Source organism: Pipistrellus kuhlii, unplaced genomic scaffold (assembly GCF_014108245.1).
Source record: "Pipistrellus kuhlii isolate mPipKuh1 unplaced genomic scaffold, mPipKuh1.p scaffold_m20_p_5, whole genome shotgun sequence".
NCBI classification, from domain to species: domain Eukaryota; kingdom Metazoa; phylum Chordata; class Mammalia; order Chiroptera; family Vespertilionidae; genus Pipistrellus; species Pipistrellus kuhlii.
Genome location: NW_023425551.1, coordinates 10,766,248 through 10,774,194, shown reverse-complemented (window position 1 = coordinate 10,774,194; position 7,947 = coordinate 10,766,248). Strand labels below are relative to the sequence as shown.

The following is a 7,947-nucleotide window of genomic DNA, read 5'->3' as shown; positions in this document are numbered from 1 at the left end:
TTTCACATTTTCAGAAGCTCATCTTGTAACTTCAGTCCTGAGTCCACACCTGACATGACATCCTTTCTCCCTCCTCTCAGCATTTTTTTGTCAAATCTTTTCAGAAATTCACATACTCAAAGAAGCAGCAGTTAGTTATTTTAAAAATTCATATTTTTTTAAATTAATGATAATAGATTAGTTGTCTTACTTCTGGTGTAACATTTGTAGTATCACAGAGGCCTTCTGTAATCATTAATATAATTTTAACAATATTCGATTGGGAATTTCAAGTTCCATGTCCAGCCAGCATGGGAAATGTATTATTAGTAAAAATTTTGAAGCCTCTCATTTTAGGTCATTTATAAAATTGCCTTTTTACCCCTGTCCCAAGAGCTAGCCCCAAGCCATGATAGTGTAATATAACCAATTTCTTATTTTGTGGTCATGAAATTAATAATAATGCACAAAATAAAAGAACTTTATTCTTTTAATATTTCGAGAAGACTAGAATGGTTTATTATTTGTAATAGTGATAAAAGAAAACTATGAACTTCAAAAGTGACCAAAAATGTTTAAAAATAATCAATTAATCTCCAAAAACTTTTGTCTTGGTCTCTTCTATGTTTTACTCAGTAGGAGCAATCTCAGGATCATATCCTTTCAAAATCTTTCTTTCCTCCTTCCTTTCTTTCCTCCCTCCTTTCTAATAATTTGGAAAGTGATTTAAAGTTTCATATTTGGAACTTTCTACCTATATGATAAGAATGAACTATACCATGGAATAAAAAATATTTGAAAATGTATTGTATACCTCATGAAAATTATATTCTCAACTTTCTTATCATTTATTCCCTTGCCCATTCTTTTATCTTTCTTATCCTGACTCTCTTTACTTGTTTCACTGTAAAGAGTAAAATATTCGCTATTTTTCTTCAACTAGTATTTTATTATTTAAAGAGCATTTTTCATTGCTCAAATAGTCTATTTTTTTCCAGTGAATTAAGCACTGCTACAAAGCTGATCTTTTTTTTTTTAATAAGTGTAGGGTTTTTACTGTAATTGTACAGCACACCAGGATAGGAACATTATTGAAAGCAAAATGTTCAACATATTGTGACAGGACAAAAGATGAGACCAAAAAAGAATATAATGTTGTGGAGTTTTTCCTTTTTTTCTTTTTGCCTTTGGGCAATGAAAATTTGGTGTTACTGAGGATACTGATTTTTTAAAAATATGTTTTATTGATTTTTTTATAGAGAGGAAGGGAGAGGGATAGATAGCTAGAAACATTGATGAGAGAGAAACATCAACCAGCTGCCTCTTGCACACCGCCTACTGGGGATGTGCCCACAACCAATGTACATGCTTCTGACTGGAATTGAACCTGGGACACTTCAGTCTGCAGACAGACGTTCTATCCACTCAGCCAAACCAGTTTTGGCAGGATGCTGATTTTTTACTGAGATACTCTATTGACTATTTCTTAACAAATTCTTCTTGCTAATTATTATCAGGCAGTGTAAACTACAGAAGATATGAAGTGAAAAGTTTTAATCAGCCATCAAAAACAAATCAAAAAGTCCCCAGATTTGTTCAGGAAGTGTCAGGAAGATGAGTACTTAATGGCTTTACTAAATACCTGAAATATGAGTACTGTTTAGATGCAAATTTAAACTCCATACATCTATTATGAACTAGTTGAAAACTATGCTACATACTAAAGTACAAATTATACACTAACATGACTGGGATAGTGTATCTTTTTTTGTAATTTCTCTGAAAACACACACACACACACACACACACAAAAAAAAAAAACCATCATTTTAATTATAGCACTTTAAAATGTTCAAGGATATTTTAATATTTTGTTGGGTGGTAAGGTCTAAGTTATTTGTGTGAGACATGAGCCTCTGTAGCATTTTTATAAACAAAATAAAAAAGGGACTGGTGAGCACAGGGCTCCATTCCAAATGTCTTAAAAGCAACCCCATCTTAATCATGCCCATGCCTCGTGCTGCACATAAAACAAAGTGTCCCTCAACCATTATGTATTAAATGAAAAGCAGGTGCTACAATAGCAATATGAAATAAAATGCTCATTAAAGTAGATTATAGCTTATCATTGGGAACGATTTGGATAAAGATTCAATATCTATTTACTCTTACTCTGTGCCCTGCACTAATCTCCTTTGCATGCATTATTTTATTTACTTCTTCCAGCGATCTGAGCGTGCAGTGGGAGGAAGGGATAGAGTTCATTCCACAGCAATTCTATGGCATTAAGATGCAAATTAAAAAGAAACTATATCACAGAAGTGATCATTGTTATCACACCAGAAATTGTCTTATTCATCAAGAGGCAAAGGATTCTGTCTGAGGAGATGCCGTGCCTTCGGAGGCATGGCCATGTCAAGCATACACTGTGTGTACCATTGACATGCAAGCGGTGGCTGCTCCCAGAACACTCGGAAATCCTTGTTGCTGGGGTCCAGCAGTCAAGCATAGGAGTCACCTTAAGGGTAGGGGAAATCGACCCTCAGGAGGAGATAGGCTGCTCTGACAATTGTAGTCAGAAAGAAGAATCCACTTTGACAATGGTGGGTGCATGTAAGTGTCAAGAAATCACTGCCCTCAGAAATGAAGGTTTAACTCATGTCACCGTGGAACACCATGCTCTGTCAAGATGCGAGCAGAAGGGGGACTCTGAAACAAACTGTGGAGGAGGGAGAATGTGGAACAATGGCAGTTCCCAGATCAACTGCTATGGTTCTCACAGGCCTCCCTAACCAACATTTGAATTCTTGATAGTATCCTCATTTCCCCCAGGAAGAGTAGCCCATGGGAACAATGAGAACTTTCCTTTATTTTAGTGTGTGGGGAGGCAGAGGGCAGAGAGCGGAGGGCGGACTGCCCAGCCATGAGGATGCCCCCTCTCAGGGCTGAGAGCAGAGTTCACCAAGAGCCCAGCTGCTGTCTTCTGATGTCTACTGGCACCTTTTCATAGAGGTCACACTTCCCACAGGCTGGTCTTGCCAATGGGTAAGGGTGGCAAAGATACAGAGGCAGGCCCATTCCTGGGTTCGACTTCCCTGGCAGCAGTTGTGGCTCCTTCCCAAACTTCCCTTTGAACATCAGTCAACAATGTGTCCACACCACCTTGCTTCCTTTCTGTCCTCCCTCCTGCACTCAGAGTCAGATTTGAATGGTGGTTGATGGCTCTCCCAGCCTCCCAGCCGTGGCTCTCTCCCAATTTCTCTCCCAGCTTGCTTCTCACAGAGCCCAGGCTAGCTAATACCCATACTGACTGGGGGGAACCTGCCCCCCTTTTCACAGAGCTGCTTCTGCTCGTGTTTCATAATGAGCTGACAGCACAACAATCTTATCTTCGAAGGCTGACAAGCCTCCTATCTCCCAGAAATTAATCAAATTTTCAGGCCTGTAGAAAAGACCTTTCTAGTTTTCCCTGCTCCTGCAGATAATTATCTTAAATTTTTGCTCATTTCTTTGTTCAGTTCAATGTGATGCTTGGAGGAAGAAGTGGGTAACAGCATTTGGGGAGAGAAAAGAGGTAATGGCCTTATTAAATTGAACACACCTCTTTTAAATCTTTAACATGCGTTTCAGCAAACTTAAACTTTGCTCAGTTTTAATGGTTTATTTTCCTACCTTACCATAGACATTTTTTGTACACATAGTTTTCATATGTTTCCTTTTATTTCTATTACCAAATCTATGCTTATCAGTCTCAGTACTATTCTTCCCTGATTTGGATTCTTCCCCTTTCAAATGCTTTCATTGTCTGATTATTCCTTGTATCACTCATTCATTTTAATCACATTTATTGAAAATCAGCTGTGTATCAGGCCAGGAATGGAGATGAAGAAATGAATATAATGTAGATTTATCCTCAGTAAACTAGCATTGTACTAAATACAAAACAGTCTAGAGCTTTTCAGTAGCTAGGAGCTACTTAAGGAGAGTAATTCTGCCTCCTTTTCAGCAGAACTCCTGTTTCTGCCTTTGCTGTGAGTTACCCAGGTCAAGTGACCTTTCAGGGAAGGATGTGCAACCACAAAAAAAAAAAAAAAAAAAGTAAAGAAAGTTAACAATTTTGTGCATTAATGGATGCAAAATGAAGGAACTTTTATGTAACTATCACACAAAGGATGCTATAGAAAGCACATTTTTCCAATCAGAACTTCTTTTTCCCCCCCAGTAATCAAGGAAAACTGCTTATTACTAGCACTTACTACCAGTTGCAATGATTCTTTAAGAAAATAGTGTAATTTTGAGCTATATCCAATTGGAAGCTTATCATAAAACATGATTATTTGCCTTAATGCTTTATATACAGTAAAAAAATACACTTTGTGGACAGGTTATTATGATCTCTGAATGCATAATAATCTGGCCACTCAGCATATATATGGTACATTAATTCAGGCATGGGTAGGGTCCGGCCAGTCTAGCCAGGGGGAGGGGACATGGGCGGTTGGCTGGCCTGCATGCTGGTTGAACTCCTGGTTGAGGGGACAATTTGCATACTAGCCTTTTATTATATAGGATAATATAGGATATACACTGAGTGGCCAGATTATTATGCATTTAGAGATCATAAAAATCTGGCCACTCAGTGTATATTAATAAGTTAAAAATCTGTTCAAGTGTTCATGAGATGCTAGGTTTAGAAGACCTTGCATGGAAAACTGACTAAGGCAGTCCTGGTGCAGTTCCATCCTCTGAGTCTGTTCTGGGGAACAAGAGTCTTTTATCCCCATCCGCCTTCTCTCTCACCTAAGTGAGTGCTGCCACCCATGGCAGATTTGGAGGGCATGGGCCAGAGCCCTCTGAACCCCAGAACTATCTTTTCAGTTGTGAACTAAAGGCTGACAAAAGTTATCACTTTTAAGGTGGACGGTGATGAAAATGAGTAATCATTATCTGTATAAATGGTCAGTTTAGGGGCTGGTGCAAAGGCTGAGTTGCCCATTGTTGAAGCAGAGGCAATGAATCGTGAAGGCAGTCCAAGTAAAGTAGCACTGGCATATTGAAAATGTCTGTACAGTCAATGCTTTGCCTTGGTAGCTTTGCAATAACACCACCTGAGATCTTACCGTTGAAGTGTGGTTCATGTCTTTGCATATTAGTGGACAGCACTTAGTAGCTGTGGTGGGAGGTGCAGAGTCAGAAGATGAAGAGGAGGAGGACATGAAACACCTTGGTATGTCTGGAAATTGTTCTTTCCTGAAAGTGACAGTAAATTTCCACAGAAAAAAGTAAACTTGCTGCTGCTGAAGACACTGATGATGTTTGATCTGATGCTGATGATTTTGAGGATGAGGAAGCAGGAAAAAAAGCTCCAGTAAAGAAATCCATATGAGATACTCCAGCCAAAAATGTTGAAATCAACCCAGTATGGAAAAGACTCAAAACCGTTAACACCCAGATCAAAAGGTTAAGAATCCTTAAAACAAACAAACAAACAAACAAAAAGGGGAAAAAATACCAAAAGGATCTAAGTTTGTGGAAAACATTAAAATAAAAATGCAGGCAAGTATAGAAAAGCACATTCAACAAGCCTGAGCACTACTGGTAAATTAAGCCCAAAGACAGAGAAGAAGAGAGATAAGTATAGCTCATACAGAGAGTCGTCCACAATCCAGACTGAAGTCTACTTTAATCTCAGTCCCCTTTCCTGATTCGCCATTCACCCATGCCCCCTTCCAAACTGGGAGAATCTCTCTTAATCTCCTGCAGCACTTTTGATTGCTGTGATTAAGTGAGCTTTTCTTTCTACTTGTTCATTTGCCTCACCTCTTTAATCATGTTTCAAGCACCTTGTATCTCCCTAGCTGCTCAATAAATATTTGAATTGATTTTAAAATGACAAAAGCATACTCTCAGGAACAAAATCTATGGAAAAACAAAAGAAACCTACAATAGTAGCATCTGTTCATGAGTGTTCCTGAGAACTTCTCCAGTCTTTGCATCCTAGTTTAAATTTACTACCTTCAAACTCGGATTTTATCTTGGAATTTGATTTTCACACTCATCTCAGTTGTATCAAAGATACAACTACCTTTCTTGGCCAATCTGGTATCTGACTTCAGTTTATTGGTAGTAACTTATAGAGCTATATTTTAGTAGAGCTCTCCTTGGTTTTCAATTTTGACAGGGCCAGTCCTTTTATTTTCTTCTTCAAATTTTTATTTAAAAAAATGTCAAACATGCAATACCACTGAGATTGATAGTTAACCATACTGAATTTACCACATACATATATTGCTATTCATCTAAAATCTGTTATTTTTTATGCATTTCAAATTAGTTGCAGACATGCCACTCCAGTGAAGTCATTAACTAGAGTTCAGTAATTCTCTATGTTCTATTTGATTGTTTAGGGGTACAAAGGGGTACAATTTATAAACAAGGGAATGCTTAGATCATGAATATTATATTCCAGAAAATTTTTGAAAAAAATGCTTTGGCTTGTGTAACTCAAACCCTGTGGACATATTTATTTTATTGTTAGAATTTCTGGTAGCTAACAGCCCATAGCTCACAGACACATTGATATGCGAATGAATTTAGCTGGAGCAAGAAAATCCTTATTGGAAGATAAACTTGTTTTAAAATCAGAGTCATCTTACAAGTAGGCCTAACTAAATATTACAATGTAATGCCATTTATTGCATAGTAATAATGGCAGTTAGCCCTTTTACGTAGACTATAAGCTCAACACTGACAGAAAAAAATGTCACTTGTCTTTCATTCCTAACACTTAAGAAGAAATAAATAAATCTGTATGCTTTACTGAATAAATAGAAATTGCATATCAACATACACAAATGTGTCCAAACTGATAATGCATACACGTATTCTTTTCTTTTCAAGTAGATTAGTACCTGAGATTGGATAGCAAAAGTTTGGACTACAATGTGTATATATACAAATGTGTGTATTTTAAAATCTGTAATCTCCTTATTTCCTAGATATGTATTCTGCCCGTCCAAATACTTAATTGTTTGACCTCTAACATGGATCAGAGACTCAAAGTCTCTTCCAGATGCGGATATCTGTAAAATGCCAGCTTAGCATGGTTTTCTAGCCTAGTAACTACAGGTGAGAGACTCTTACTATGAGGGATTGACTCTCTGTTCTCCTATTGCAAGACAACAGGGCTGCTGCAAGTTAAAAAATGCAATTCCAGATTTCTATAGACTGCATTATTTGACAGAAAAATAAAATGACGATAGAAAGAACCAGAATCTTGAGATATTTAGGAGTTCCCATGAGAACTGCTGACTTCATCCCAGCAAAGACTATTCTTAGCTTGTCCTTAGCAGAGGTATCACTGGGAATAACATCACCTGAGAGTCATTGCTAGATTTTATCAATTTCTGAGAGCATGTCAACCAACACACAGTATTTCATGTTTTCAGAATTATCCATCCATGTTGCAAACACTTGTCTCTGCAAGTGCTCTGCCCCTTCACTATTGCACAGCTCTCCTTACACCTCCATCATAGCATTGCCCCATGTCTTCAGATGGCCCATCACTGACTTTTGTACTGGCAGTAACCTTCCTCAGCCTCCCTAGTGTACAGAAACCTCAAACAAGGTTACCTCAAGGGAATGAAAAAAGGTGAAAGCAGATCTGGGCACTGTGCAGATTAATGATAAGAAACAACCAACATTTTTCAAGAAAGAGGCAAATCAAGCTATCAAGTCTTAAGATGACCAAACCTAACTTAGATCAAGTTAATAAAATGAATGAGTGTGGAAGCTTGCTTCTCAGCAGGCCTATGAAAACAGACTCCACAAAGCCTTTATGCAAGCTGACTGTAATATGCTAGGTTCTCTTAGGTGCCTGCACTAGTCTGCATTGAGTCTTTGCTTCTACCTGCTGTGACCCTTACATGTTCACTAACCTATCTCTTATTGTTCTGGACCCCCAGCCTC

At 37.9% G+C, this 7,947-nt stretch overlaps 1 pseudogene; it reads left to right on the top strand.

Moving 5' to 3' along the window:
• The first annotated feature begins 4,991 nt into the window (after nt 1-4,991).
• Nucleotides 4,992-5,504, top strand: LOC118705473 (annotated as a pseudogene).
• Nucleotides 5,505-7,947: the final 2,443 nt, after the last annotated feature.